Below are 14,357 nucleotides of genomic sequence, written 5' to 3'. Positions count from 1 at the left end.
TTTTGTGGAAAACAGGAGGAGGAAGGCATATTAGGTATGTTTGCCACCTTGAGTTATTTATAAAAATAACAAATGTGGGATAAAAATAAATAAATATTAAAGGAAGAAAGAAAGAAATAGCTTAACTGAACATTGGTGTAAAGAGTTGTGCTGTTGCCATTCGTAGGGATGGGAACAGTTACAGATTAGTTCCACACACCTGATATTTGGAATGCATGTTTGATATGAATAAAAAGACAGGCTAAGGAAGAGTCCACCAATCAGCATTTCCCTCCAACATCCTGAATGGTAAGAGGTCACTACTGGATATTTTCCAACTATTTGCTGGGTTATTTAGTTTACGAATCTCTAAATGGGAGACCAGGAGACAGGGAGACATGCTGTGCAGGATCTCATAGGGACACTGGGGTGCAGGCAGGTCCATACCTGTAATGGTACTGTATGTGGGAATGACCTTGGGAGACAGGAGGAAGAGTTGCAGACTAGGCAGCAGCTGAGTCCATAGAAGGAATGGACCTGCCTGCCCCCCCAGTGTCCCTGGGGTAAACGTCTCAGAAGGGACCCTACCTATTTTCTTGGACTGTAAAGGTGAAGCGGGAAACATGTATTTTCGGACTTGCAAGATTCATTTAATGTAACCTTACAATAAAGTCCCAGCTAGTACTTCTGGGTGTGGTCAATAGTACATATTCCCAAAGCCAGGAGAGCTCACCTGATGTCAATGATTAGTGCATCCACTTAGTGGTCTGTTTAACCCCTTGGATATGTCAAGGCAAACTGAGGAGGGGCTAGAATAGTACACAAGATAAGTGTTTGTTGTCTGGACAAAGCCAAACTTTAAATGTGACAACCTTGTTAAATGGACAAGTGCTTCTTAGACTCTCTGTGCTGAAAGATCAATTCCTGTTGTTGTTTTAGAGGATGTCCCATGAAAGCTTGGAGATCCAGAGACTCCAGGACCCATACAACAAAATTAGGCCATAGGTACAAATTACATCCCCCAAAAAGGAGTCATCCATTTGGATCTTCTATCCCTCAATACTCCAGAAAACCAAGGAAGTCCATTATGGTGAGTTCTTAGTTAATCCACTGAGTGTCTAAGAGGTTGAGCAGCTACCACTAGGCCTATCTATGCCCATACTAATGGGAGGACAAGAGGGAGAGTAAAGCAAATTGTCTTCAGCAGAAAGAGTTCATTCATGTTCATAAAAGTCAGGCATGGTCTCAATGGAGCTGAGAGAAAAAATGAACTGCTTTCTCTACTGCCAAGGTTGAATATAAGACAAGGGAACTTGTATTCAGCCTGGAGAGATATTTAAGGGCAGGATACATGCTGGTTTGCAGCCTTAGTTAAAACAGTTTCATATTATATCTGTGAATAGTTGCATAAATATTCAGTGATGGAAGGAAAAGGAATGTTTTTAAGGGCAGTGATTGAAATCCTAAAGTACTGAAAAAGAGATGAATTGTTTCTCAATTGATGCAGCCCAGAAGCCAAATGTCCTGAACTAGCTCAACTCTTGGCAATGAAGAAGTTGGCTTAGATAGTGTCAAGCAGTGATCTTCTGAGGTCTGTTCCCAGGTAGCTTTTCAGAGTAGTAGACCCAATAGGTTGAGAATGGAGGTGAGGGGGCTGCCTCTTTAATGCCTCTGGCATAAGCTTTTATGTTATTCTGCCAATCATCTCTTTGGGCAGAAGCAGATACATTTTTGGCATTATCGGTCATTCTATCAAGGTGTGGGAATGGTGGCTATCTTCTAAGAATTCCTTTGTTTACCAATCCCAGTGGTTTCTCTTCATTCTTGATCTCCTGGAAATCACCTCCTGCCCTGACACTATCTTCAGCAACACATTCAAGGTTGTCCTGATACGGATGGAGATTCTACAAGAAGACTTGAATGATACCTTATTGAGATAGGCTTTAGGAACAGAATCTCCAAGTCTGCCTGTGTTTTCCCTTCTCTTTGGAAAGTGTGCTTCTTCACAATTTATTTTTGGAACAGTGCTGAATAGCTTCTCCAAGGTCATATCCATGGCTCTGTACATGTTTTGATGTATAAGTTGAGGGGTTTTTTGTTTTGTTTTATTTCTTCCAGTCATTGTTGGCACCTAGCGACTGGACTACTTCCTGCAGTTTTCCTGGCAAGGCAAGTTTTTCAGAAGCGGTTTGCCATTGCAGTAACCCTAGGTAAAGGTAAAGGTTTCCCTCGACATAAAGTCCAGTCGTGTCCGACTCTAGGGGGCGGTGCTCATCTCCGTTTCAAAGCCGAAGAGCCGGCGTTTGTCCGTAGACACTTCCTCTGTGGTCATGTGGCCGGCATGATGACACGGAACGCCGTTACCTTCCCGCTGAAGCGGTACCTATTAATCTACTCACATTTGCATGCTTTCGAACTGCTAGGTGAGCAGGAGCTGGGACTAGCAACGGGAGCTCGTCCCGTCACGCGGATTCGAACCGCCGACCTTCCGTTCGGCAAGCTCAGCAGCGCAGCGGTTTAACCCGCAGCGCCACTGCGTCCCTCCTGCAGTAACCCTAGCTCTGGAGAATTTTCAATTCTTAGTTTAGTAATGATGCTTATCTCTTCAAAGATTTTATACCCAAAGGGTATAACTTTATCACACGACCACCACATGTGAAAGAAAGACTGGACTCACAAAACATCATAGGGTGAAGGAAGAGAAGGAAAAGGAGCATCTGGAACGGATAATTTTGTTCTATATACCCTTGAAAGAAGCTGAGGACTGATTCCCCAAGCAACTGGAAAAGGAATAAGAAATAGTATGGAGATGGTTCTGGAGCTGGATGAAGGGCGAATCCATTGCTCATCTAACCTTAAATTTTGGGATGATGAGGAAAAATCAGGTGATATCCCAATCAGATTATCATTTCAGCACTTGAGGTCATTTTCAAATGATTTGGAATAATTTCTCATAACAAGAAATTGTAAATGTATTCTTGTTATCTATTAATGAGAATTAATCTGCCATTTGGAATGAATAAATTTTATTTTTTTCAATAATTTCTGTTAAAGGAAGATTGTTCAAAGTTTAAAAAAAACTACAGAAACGTAGAAGGCTTCAACATCTATAACAATTATTTTAATCCAAGACATACCTGTGCAGCTACAGTGGAACTGATCTCTACTCCAAACAGATTCATCCCTAACTATAAATGTGACTGTCACCAAGCTCTAATGAATTCCTGAATATGGCAGCTATCCTGATGAACTACAAAACTGCACAAGCAAGTGGCTTTCATGGAACAGAAAGAGATTTAAAAAGAAACCCAGTGGCACCATCATATTTTGGCATGCTGTTCTTATTTTGTTAATGGAAAATGGCTACTCAGAAATGCTTATCTGAACATTCCAGCTAGAACAGCTGGTTAATATTGATTGATGAATGAAACAGAGGTTACACTGTTCCTGTAGAAACAGCATCATAGGCTCTGGAAATAACTCTTCTATCCTTATGTCCCTCCATTTTTTTTAGCTTGCATATACTGTACTTCTGCTCCAGAATTGGATACTCAAACTCAACCTCTTTTCTTCCACTGGATGTTCCCAAACACCATTCATCAGTACAGAGGGATTCTCCATCTTTTGCTGTATCTGGGGTGGACATGGATTGGAGTGATATATCTCGATACTGGCAGTTCAGCAGAGATGCTTTTAAGGAATGTGCTTCCCATGCTTTCCAAGAGTGGTATCTGCTTTGATTTCATACTCAGATTGGCTGGTAGGGTCCTCAGTGAGACTGGCGAAGAAGCAATTCTTGAAATGTTACATTTTCTCTTGACCCATATATCTTAAAGCGTGATCTTTCATGGCAAATTTCAGAGTATCTTAAATTTGAGGCTTTTGCTCAAAATGTCTGAAATTGAGGAAATGCCAGAGTATTCCTGTCAGATCCCCCCAATCAAAGGTTTCGTGAACCCTTATCGGAGCATCTGCCATCGTTTCCTTATCAAAGAGGTAGACACCATGTCGCCAGATGGGAGGGGGTGTGAAGCTGTGAAGTAGGTTGTTATGTTTATTATGGCTATGCAGGACATCAAGGACATGGGATTAAGATACACCAAAAACACCATCTGGCTGGAAGGGGGGGGGTGACATGGTTTCATGAGAAAGGGGACTGATTAGGGGAATGTAGTTTTAAAAGTTAAGTTTGAGCGGGAACTCTTTATTCGCAGCTTGCCTTCTGTACCATTCATTTTGCTTCATTAAAACAGTTAAAGGAATCCCAGCCTCCTGACTGTGATTGTGTGAATGCTTGAATGATCAGGTACTGACAATTCCAAAGTCTGGGTTATGACGGCAGATGTAGATTTTACATCCATTCCCTTGCAGAGAAATTGGAGCTTAAACCTCCTTCATGGATCTATATCCTTGTCAGTTAATTCAAATGATGTTTCTGGATCCCATCAACTTCTTCAGGGGAGGAAACCTTCTTTGGAGAAAGATGATGGTTTCCTAGCAGAGACCTGGCAACAGTTACTTAATTGCTTCCTCCCTGGTTTTCCCAGTGACATGGTGAATGAGGACTTCTGCACTGGGAAAGAGCAGCTAGAGACTCCCCCTAGGACTGTGTTTGAAATGAGGATGACAGCTCACAGTTACAGTGTCTAGAGCGCTGTCTATGGCTTTGCATGCCATGTACTCTTCTATGGGCAACCGAAGATCAGTTATGAATGGAAGGAGACAGAAGTTAAATCAACAATCATGGAAGGTAAAGCTCAGAGCAGGGTTGTAAGACTTCTCATCATACTTGGGATATGCTGGTGATAGTATTTTCTTAGGGAGAATGTGAAGAGATCTGAGTACCTTCTTATGGGATGGTGGGATGTTATTGAGACGTTGTGTTACATGTAAGGTCAAGATAAACTGTTCTTTGATCTGAGAGTCATTCCTGGTGGCTTTGTACTTATGTCCATGTAAATTTCCTGGTCACAGTATGAAAGTTATTGAGATTGTCTTTCATCTTCCCAATCTTGGTCACTGCTGTGCAAGGTCCTGGTTATCTTCTGTCCAACATAACTAGCTCCAACTTTTCATGGTTCTCTCAAGATCATCTAAGTCAGGTACATGCAATCATAGAGGTTAGCATGAAATGGTTTTTCAGTGTTTTTTTTTTTTTTGTCTAAGTTATCCTCTATTATTATTTTAGACAACATCATTTGTGCTTTCCAAAGTTAGGCATTAATGTACAAAAAACAATTCTGCTTTTTTTTTACGTTTTTTTTTACGTTTTTTTTTTACTTTTTTTAAAATCCCACCTTTATTATTTTTATAAATAACTCAAGGTAGTGAACATACTTAATAATCCTTCCTCCACTTATTTGCCCCACAGCAACAACCCTGTGAGGTGAGTTGGGCTGAGAGAGAGCGACTGGCCCAAAGTCACCCAGCCGGCTTTCATGCCTAAGGCAGGACTAGAACTCTCATACCACGCCTGATTGGCTCTGGGGCTGAGAGGGAGGGACTGGCCCAAGGTCACCCAGCTGGCTTTCATGCCTAAGGCGGGACTAGAACTCTCATACCACGCCTGATTGGCTCTGGGGCTGAGAGAGAGGGACTGGCCCAAAGTCACCCAGCCGGCTTTCACGCCTGTCATGCGCTGCCTACCTCTGAATAACACTCAGACACTGGTTCGCGGATCAGGCTCTGGTTTATTTGCAGGGCAGGTACAGCGTCGGTAGAAAAAAGCTGAGAGTGACAGGAGCGCGCCGGTGCGGGGTTTAAATACCCCGCGCCGGTCAGCGCCCCCTCGCTCACGGTCACGTCACCCCCCTTTGTCCAATACGTTGCCCTGCCGGTGGGTGAGGGTTTCCGGGATCGCCCATCATCAGGTTTCCCATTCCTCTGCTGATTGCTTTCAGCTGGGCGATCCCCGTTGTATTGCCGCTGATGGCTTGGGTGTGCTCCGTGATCCGTTTAGCTATTGTTTGTTGGCCGTTAGTCGTTGTGGGTTGATGGCTACTTATCTTGTACCCCTTCACCTATTTCCTTGCCATTGTCATGTGTGCCATTGCGCTGATGACTTTAGCTCAACGGCACTCATGACATACTGCCCCCTTTTCGGATAGTGTTCCGCCCCGGTTTTCTGGGTTTTCCCCGTGGAGCTGTCAAAACGCCACATTTTTTTTTTTTTTTCAAAGTTCCCGCCGGAGTAGTTGTCGCCCCTCCCTTTGCTCCTCCCTCTACCACGTGCCTTCCCAGGGTGTGTCCATGGTGCGCATGCTCGGGTCCTGACCTGGCGTGCGCATGCTCCAGCCACACCCTGTTTGTTTGGCTCAGTTCGGCGAGGAGAGAGGCGTGGCTGGTCGGGTGCTTCTCAGCTCCAGGTAGGGCCCTTCTTTTTCTTATTTAAAGTGCGTCGCCTTTGTTGTGTCTCCTGGGCGTTGCCCCCAGGTTGCCCTGTTGACTTGCTTGCCACTCCCCCGCGGCCGGGGGGCGGGGGGAGGGTGCTGGCGAACGTTTGTCACCACCCCGTGGGCCCGGGGCGGGGGGAGTGAGTCCCGGGGGGGGGAGGTCCACCCAAGTCGCCGGCTTGGGGGGGCCCTTTCCCTTGGGGCACGGGAGGCGGGGGGGCCTGCGGGGGGGGGGTTTGGTTTTGCTGACCTTGGTTGCGGTTTGTCGGGGTATGCCCGGTGAAATGCTCTGGTCAGGTCAGGCGCGTTAACGTTGTGCGCCGCCACCCATTCCGGGTGGGGGAAGTGTTTCCACCTGACCAGATAGTGTAGAGTTCCTCGTTGCTTGCGGGAGTCGAGAATGTCCCTTATCTCGAAGTGGTGTTGCCCGTCGATCATCACCGGTGCGGGCTGTGGCGTGCTTGGGTGCCATCGGGAGGTGGTTGCCGGTTTCAGGAGGCTGGTGTGGAACACCGGGTGGAGTCTCCGGAGGTTGTGTGGCAGGTCCAAGCGTATTGCTACCGGGTTCACTATTTGCGTGACTCGGAAAGGCCCGATGTACTTAGGCCCCAGTTTTTTCGAGGGTTGGGTTGACTTTAGGAACTTGGTGGATAGATAGGCCATATCCCCCGCCTGGAACGTCGGTTGTTGGCGCCGGTGCTTGTCGGCCTGCTCTTTGTAGGCTGCCTGTGCATCCTTCAGCGCCGCCGTGATTACTGGCCATGCTTCCGCGATCTTCCGTCCCCAGTCGCTAGCGTCCACCTGGGGTTCCGGGGGTTGAGGTAGCTCCGGTATGGGGACGAAGTCGCGCCCCGAGACTACTTCGAACGGAGTTTTCCCCGTGCTCGTGTGGACGGCGTTGTTGTATGCGACTTCGGCGAACGGGAGCAGTTCAGCCCAGTCGTCTTGGTGGTAGTTAGTATATGATCGTATGAATTGCTCTAAGGTGGCATTAAGAACCTCTGTGGCTCCGTCCGTCTGAGGGTGCCAAGCCGTAGATAGGGCCTGTTGGGTCCCCGTCAGCTTCAGGAAGGCCCGCCAGAATTTGGAGGTGAACTGTGTGCCCCTGTTGGTCACCACACGTGCGGGACATCCGTGTAGCCTGTACACGTGGATGAGGAAGAGTTTGGCTAGCTGTTGTGAGGATGGGACCGACGTGCAGGGGATGAAGTGGGCCTGCTTTGAGAAGTAGTCCTTCACCACCCAAATGGCCGTTTTCTTCTGGCTGGGTGGGAGGTCCACTATAAAATCCATAGAGATTTCCTCCCATGGGCGGGAGGGTTCTGCCACCCGTTGCAATAGCCCCGCGGGTTTGCCTGGTGCCCGTTTGGCCCTAGCGCACATTGGGCAGGACGCCACGTAGGTTTTTACGTCTCGCCTGAGCGCGGGCCACCAGAATTGACGCCGTGTTAGGTGTAGGGTCTTGAGGAACCCAAAGTGTCCCGCTTGCTTGGCGTCGTGTGACCTATGCAAGATCGCCTGGCGTTGCGAGTCCGGGACGTAGATTCTGCCTTCCCCCCATGCCAGGTCTTGTGCCATCGTTACCTTGTCGGGGTTTGCCAGGAACCAGGGGTCGGTTTTGAGGGCGGCGGCGAGGACCGTGCGCATTCCCCCTGGTAGTTGCGGTTGGCTTCTTTCAGTCGCCGGTTGTCCCGCCGTCGGCTGCGCCGTAGAGTCGAGCTGCCTCCGTGCGCCGCTTCGGGTGGTCACGGCCATCCCCAGTTGCGAGGCGGATAGGACCGTCCCAATGGTGTCTGGGGCGGGCTCTTCATCTTGGGGCAGTCGGGAGAGGGCGTCGGCCAGGAAGTTCTTTTTGCCCGGCATGAACTTCAGCTGGAAATTAAAGCGGCTGAAGAATTGGGCCCATCGGACCTGTTTTGGGCTAAGGCGTCTAGGCGTTCGTAGGGCCTCGAGGTTCCGGTGGTCAGTCCAGACCTCGAATGGTTGGGTGGCTCCCTCGAGTAGGTGTCGCCATGTCTCCAGTGCCGATTTCACCACGAAGGCTTCTTTCTCCCAGACGTGCCATCGCCTCTCTGTCTCGGAGAACTTCCTTGACAGGTAGGCGCATGGTTTCAGGAGTCCCGTGGGGTCTTTCTGTAGCAGGATGGCTCCCAGGGAGAAGTCTGAGGCGTCGGCTTGGACCACGAACGGCCGTTCTGGGTCCGGGTGCGCGAGGATTGGCTCCGTAGTGAACAGCGCTTTCAGCTTGTTGAATGCGGTCTGGCACGCGGGAGTCCAATTCAGCACTGTGCCTGGGTTCTTGGCGCGTCGGGTGTCCCCCACCCCTTTGGTTTTGAGGAGGTCCGTTAAGGGGAGGGCTATCTCAGCGAACCCCCGGGCGAATGACCTGTAAAAATTCGCGAATCCGAGGAAGCTCTGTAGTTGCCGTCTGTTGCGGGGCCACTCCCAGTTTAGCACCGCTTCGACTTTTGCGGGGTCCATTTTGATGCCGTCCCCGGAGATTCGGTACCCCAGATAGTCTAGGCGCTCTTTGTGAAACTCGCACTTTGTAGGCTTGGCATAGAGCTGCGCCCTTCTGAGCTTGTCGAGGACTTGCCTGACTAGGGTTACATGTTCCTCGTGCGTTTTTGTGTAAATAAGGACGTCGTCGATGTAGACCAGGACCCCTTTGAACAGATGTTCATGCAGTACCTCATTGATGAGCTGCATGAACACCCCAGGGGCCCCCGCGAGTCCGAAGGGCAGTACTTTGTACTGGAAAGCGCCTAGGGGGCAGTTGAACGCCGTCTTCCATTCGTCCCCCTCCCTGATTCGGATGCAATAGTACGCCTCGCGAAGGTCCAGTTTGGAAAAGACTTTGCCCGTGGACAGGTGGGCGAGCATGTCCTTCACCAGGGGTAAGGGGTATTTGTTGGACAGGGAAGCCGTGTTTAGGCCCCGGTAGTCGGTGCAGAGCCGTAGGGTCCCGTCTTTCTTCTCCCGGAATAAGACGGGGGCTCCGACCGGTGAGCATGCTGGCTCTATGAATCCCCTGTCTAGGTTTTTATCGATGAACTCCCGGAGGGTTGCCATCTCCTTTGGGGTCATCGAATAGATCTTTAGTCTAGGTAAGGGGACGTCGGGCAGTAGGTCGATCCGGCAATCCGTCTTGCGGTGGGGGGGTAGTTGGTCAGCTTCTGCCTCTCCGAAGACCTCGGAGAAGTCGGCGTATTGTTCTGGTAGGTCTGCTGTGGTAGCGGCGTTGTCTTGTGTGGTTGCCTCCGCTCGTCCTACCGTGGGGTTGCTTCTGCCCACTGGAACTGGTGCTCGATACTCGCCGTCGCCGAATGTGAAGGTGCGGGTCTCCCAGTTGATCCGCGGGTTGTTTGTCACGAGCCATGGCATCCCCAGGACTGCAATGGGCCGTCCGATGTGCGTGACTACGAACGATGTGCGCTCGGTGTGAGTGCCCATTTGCAGGGTGACCGGCTCGGTTTGTAGCGTGGCTGGTTTCCCTCCCGCTGTAGAGCCGTCCAGCTGGTGGAATGCCAGCGGCGTGGGGAGGGGGAAGCAGCGGAGGTCGAGTTTGGCGACTAGGTCAGGGTGGATGAGGTTTTTTGAGCACCCAGAGTCCACTAGTGCCGCGGCCGTGGTGGCTCCGTTGCCGGCAGAGAGTTTAATTGCTGCCAATATTACGGGGCTTTTGTCGTTTCGTTGAGGTGGTCCGCGCTGCTGTCCCACCGCCTGCCTCGCCACGCGTTTCAGGGCAAGCGGGGAGCGTTTCCCGCCGGCTGGTCGGGGTCTGCATTGTCCTCTTCCCCCCAGTAAGCATCCCAGCCCTCTTCTGGTGTCGCTGTGGCCACGGTCATTCGGCGGTGAGGGGGCAGCCCCGGGTTGGGTGGTTTGGGGCTAATTTTCGGAGTGGGTTTGGGCGCGCTGGTCGGCGGTCGGTTGGCGAAGCAATCCACCGTCTTGTGCCCTAATTTGCCACACCTCCCGCAGGGCTCCCGGTTGAACTTCTTTTTTGGGTATATGGGGCCGGCCATCCCCCCGTGTAGTGCGGGTACCTTTTTCCCGGCATAGTTTGTGTCTTCCGTGGTTGTCATGAGGAAGGTGCGGTGCGCATGTTCGGCTTTCCCCGCGAGGTGGATCCACCCGTGTAACGTTTCTGGGTCGTCGCGGTAGAGGGCCCATTGGAGAACGTCGCGGTTGAGCCCCCTTTTGAACATTTCCAGCAGGGTGGTCTCGGACCAGTCGCTGACCTTCCCCGCGAGGGCTTTGAACTCCAGGGCGTAGTCAGGGACCGTGCGTGTGCCCTGTTTAAGTCTTTGGAGTGCGCTTTTCGCCCTTACTTTGGCTAGGGGGTCTTCGAAGTAGTTTTTCATCTCATTGATGAAAGCAGGGAAGGTGGCGAGGGCGGGGGAGCTGGACTCGTACAGTTGGACGTACCAGTCCGCCGCCCTGTCTTGGAGTTTGATCGCCACGGCGGCGATCTTGTCGGCCTCGGAGTCATAGGAGTGTCCGTGCCTCCCCATGAACTCCCTAGCGTTGGTCACGAAAAACGAGAGTTTTGTGGGGGTCCCATCGAAGAAGATGGGGAAGTCCTTTGGGGCCCGGGTGTTTTGTGCGGCCCCGCCTCTCGCTTCCCGGGGTGTGGTGTCGGCCGCCTGTGCCGTCTGCTGACCCTCCGCTGGCCCGTGTGGGTTCGGTGCTTCGCTCGGGGTGTGGGCCTGTGCGGGGACGTCGTTGGGTGGCGCGGGGGGCATAAGCGACTGGAGCATGGTCCGGAGTTCCGTCAGTTGAGCCCGCATGGCCGCGAGTTCAGCTCGTGCCTCCTCGTCCACAGCCCGCGCCGCCGCTGGGGCCGGTTCCGTTGGCGCGTCCTCGGGGGTGGGTTGCCGGCGGGGTTCATCGTCCCTCTGCCGCGGGTCCGCTTCCTCCGCCGTCTGCTGGGTGTCTCCGTCGTCCTCCTCCGTGTTGACCGCCGTTGGGCTGTCGCTCCACGCCCGTTGCTGGGGTGCGATGTGGGGCGCGGGGTCCTCCGCTGGTTTCGGAAGTCGTGCTGCCCCCTCCCGCGGTCGGGTTGCCTCCGTCGCCATCTCCCCTTGGGGTTGGAGCTGAGGCTCGGGTCAGGTGGGGTGGGCGTCCATGGCTCCGGGAGTCCGCGGTGCCTCTGGCCTTGGTCGGTCCTCCTCTGTCTCTTGCCGCGCGGCTCGCCCTCCTTGCCCGCGCCGCTCCGGCCTCATCTTGCTGGTCTTCTCGCCGTCTACTCCTCCCGCGGCTCGTTGTCGTCCGGTGGGGCTCGGCGAGGCTGAGTTTATGACTCTCAGCTTTATGTCATGCGCTGCCTACCTCTGAATAACACTCAGACACTGGTTCGCGGATCAGGCTCTGGTTTATTTGCAGGGCACGTACAGCGTCGGTAGAAAAAAGCTGAGAGTGACAGGAGCGCGCCGGTGCGGGGTTTAAATACCCCGCGCCGGTCAGCGCCCCCTCGCTCACGGTCACGTCACCCCCCTTTGTCCAATACGTTGCCCTGCCGGTGGGTGAGGGTTTCCGGGATCGCCCATCATCAGGTTTCCCATTCCTCTGCTGATTGCTTTCAGCTGGGCGATCCCCGTTGTATTGCCGCTGATGGCTTGGGTGTGCTCCGTGATCCGTTTAGCTATTGTTTGTTGGCCGTTAGTCGTTGTGGGTTGATGGCTACTTATCTTGTACCCCTTCACCTATTTCCTTGCCATTGTCATGTGTGCCATTGCGCTGATGACTTTAGCTCAACGGCACTCATGACAACGCCTAAGGCGGGACTAGAACTCTCATACCACACCTGATTGGCTCTGGGGCTGAGAGGGAGGGACTGGCCCAAGGTCACCCAGCCGGCTTTCACGCCTAAGGCGGGACTAGAACTCTCATACCACGCCTGATTGGCTCTGGGGCTGAGAGGGAGGGACTGGCCCAAGCTCACCCAGCTGGCTTTCAGGCCTAAGGCAGGACTAGAACTCAGTCTCCTGTTACGTGATTATTTCATAGAAATATCCAAGTACTTTTCTTAGCAACAGTAGAGGGATTACTTGCTGTTTTCCTTCTTTTGAATTTTTTTTTAAAAATTCAGTCTAGGCCGAAGTTCCTGTTTTCCCTACTTGCCTTCCTTCAAAATATTAAGAGTGGTTGACCCTCTTTTGTCTCTAAAGAAGATCAGCCACATGCATGCCACTTACTGAAGCAAACGAGATAAAATTTCCAAATCAAATGCAGATTTCCCAAATGATATAATGGCAATACCACTAAACAGTAAATCGCTCAACTATTTCACAACACATATGAACTGAATTGGGCCAAATACTGTGATGAAGCTTAGGATGCAATCAGTTGTGTCTTTTCAGACATTTGTGGCTTGATTCTTTCAATATTTTCACATTAAAATTGTCAGCAAATACTGTATGAGAGAAAATATCTTATGATACTATGCGTTCAGAATCACAATATGTTTGTAAAATAAGCCAGAGGTTATCTTAAGGGATCCTACTTAATAAGGGGGTGGGTGGAATTACCTGTTAATTTACTTCAAGTAAATGGAAATATAATAAATTAACAGGTAATCCCCCCACCCCCTTTCTACTTCACCTTTCTATCCTTACGATTTTGCCTTGTTTTACTTATACATGTAATTAAATAAATCATTTAAATCACCACCTGGAATGATGTCCTGATGGCAGCAAAGTTTAAAAGATTTTATTTTATTTCCATAATTAGCCCACAAAAAATAACAAAGAAATGTAAATTACAAACAGCTACATTTCCATTTCTTTACTTCTCCTTCTTTCTCCCATTTAGATCCATCACTTTCTTAGAAGTGTATCATTTAATGATGCTGCTGGGGGAAATATTTCCTTTGATAAAAATGGGGAATTAATAGGAAAATTTGAGATTATCAGCTGGGTCACATTCTGAAATCAATAGTTTCTTTGAGTCAAAATTGGAAGGATAGAGCCACAGGAATCTTGAGACCAGCGGCTGAATATTTTTATGAAGAACATTGTCTGGCCCACTCAATTTAACCAGGTAGAATCCATTTCATTTCAATAAATGTTTATTTAGTTACTTAAAACATAAAGAGCTTCAGTGTTCAGTTTATGAAATAGGATTGTTTTCTACTAAATAGTTTGGTCAAACTCAAATGTATAACTAAAGAACAAGTTATACATTCTGAAAGACGGTTAGACTATTTCCCCTCTAAAATGTTCTGGTTTGTTTTTCCCCTTAAACTTGTATTATTTTCTTCTTGTTTAAACAGTTTTTCGACAGTCTTCTCTGGAGGAATATTTGATAGAATCATCTGCCATAGCTGAACAGCCATAAATAATTCTGAATAACTGAAGAATCCTGACGATTCCTATGTTTGATTCTTGATTTTAACTGTGTATCAGTGAGGCATACAAAGAACGGGGTCCCTTTTCCATTCTTGTGTCCTTCTTCATCCTCCACTCTTTTATTTTATTTCAATCTCTCACTTATTAATATACATTAACTACTTACTTGAAACAAAGATGGGGTATGTTTCTCTCCATTAATTATTTATGAAATGAAAGATCCATCTAGATAGAAGGTCCCTTTTATCTAAGGTCTGCCACATTTTCTGGAGTCCTCACTCTAGAAGAGGAAGGAGGAAAGGAAGTGCTTCTTTCACTTACCAACCCCATTGGAAATATGTGAATTGCATGTGCTGAGGGCAATGAGAAATGGTGAGTCCACTTGCTCTGGTCTGCCCCCTTCAGGTAAACCTAGGAATCCTCCTCATCACTGTGAACATTGACTGAGCCCTTTTCTGATTTTTTGCGCGTGACATCCAATGCTTCTTCCATAAATGGACAGACACAGCCCCTTACATTGTGTAACGAGACATGCCATTCAGGTTACAGGAAGAGCAAGAAAGGAGAACCCTTTTGCTGACATGATTGTATTCCATGTTCAGAAGGGAAGATCTCAAACCAGACAGGTAAGAAACCA

The sequence above is a fragment of the Candoia aspera genome, chromosome 4, assembly GCF_035149785.1.
Source record: "Candoia aspera isolate rCanAsp1 chromosome 4, rCanAsp1.hap2, whole genome shotgun sequence".
In the NCBI taxonomy this organism is placed as follows: Eukaryota; Metazoa; Chordata; class Lepidosauria; order Squamata; family Boidae; genus Candoia; species Candoia aspera.
The sequence above is the reverse complement of the archived record's forward strand: the minus strand, read 5'-3'. Positions refer to the sequence as shown.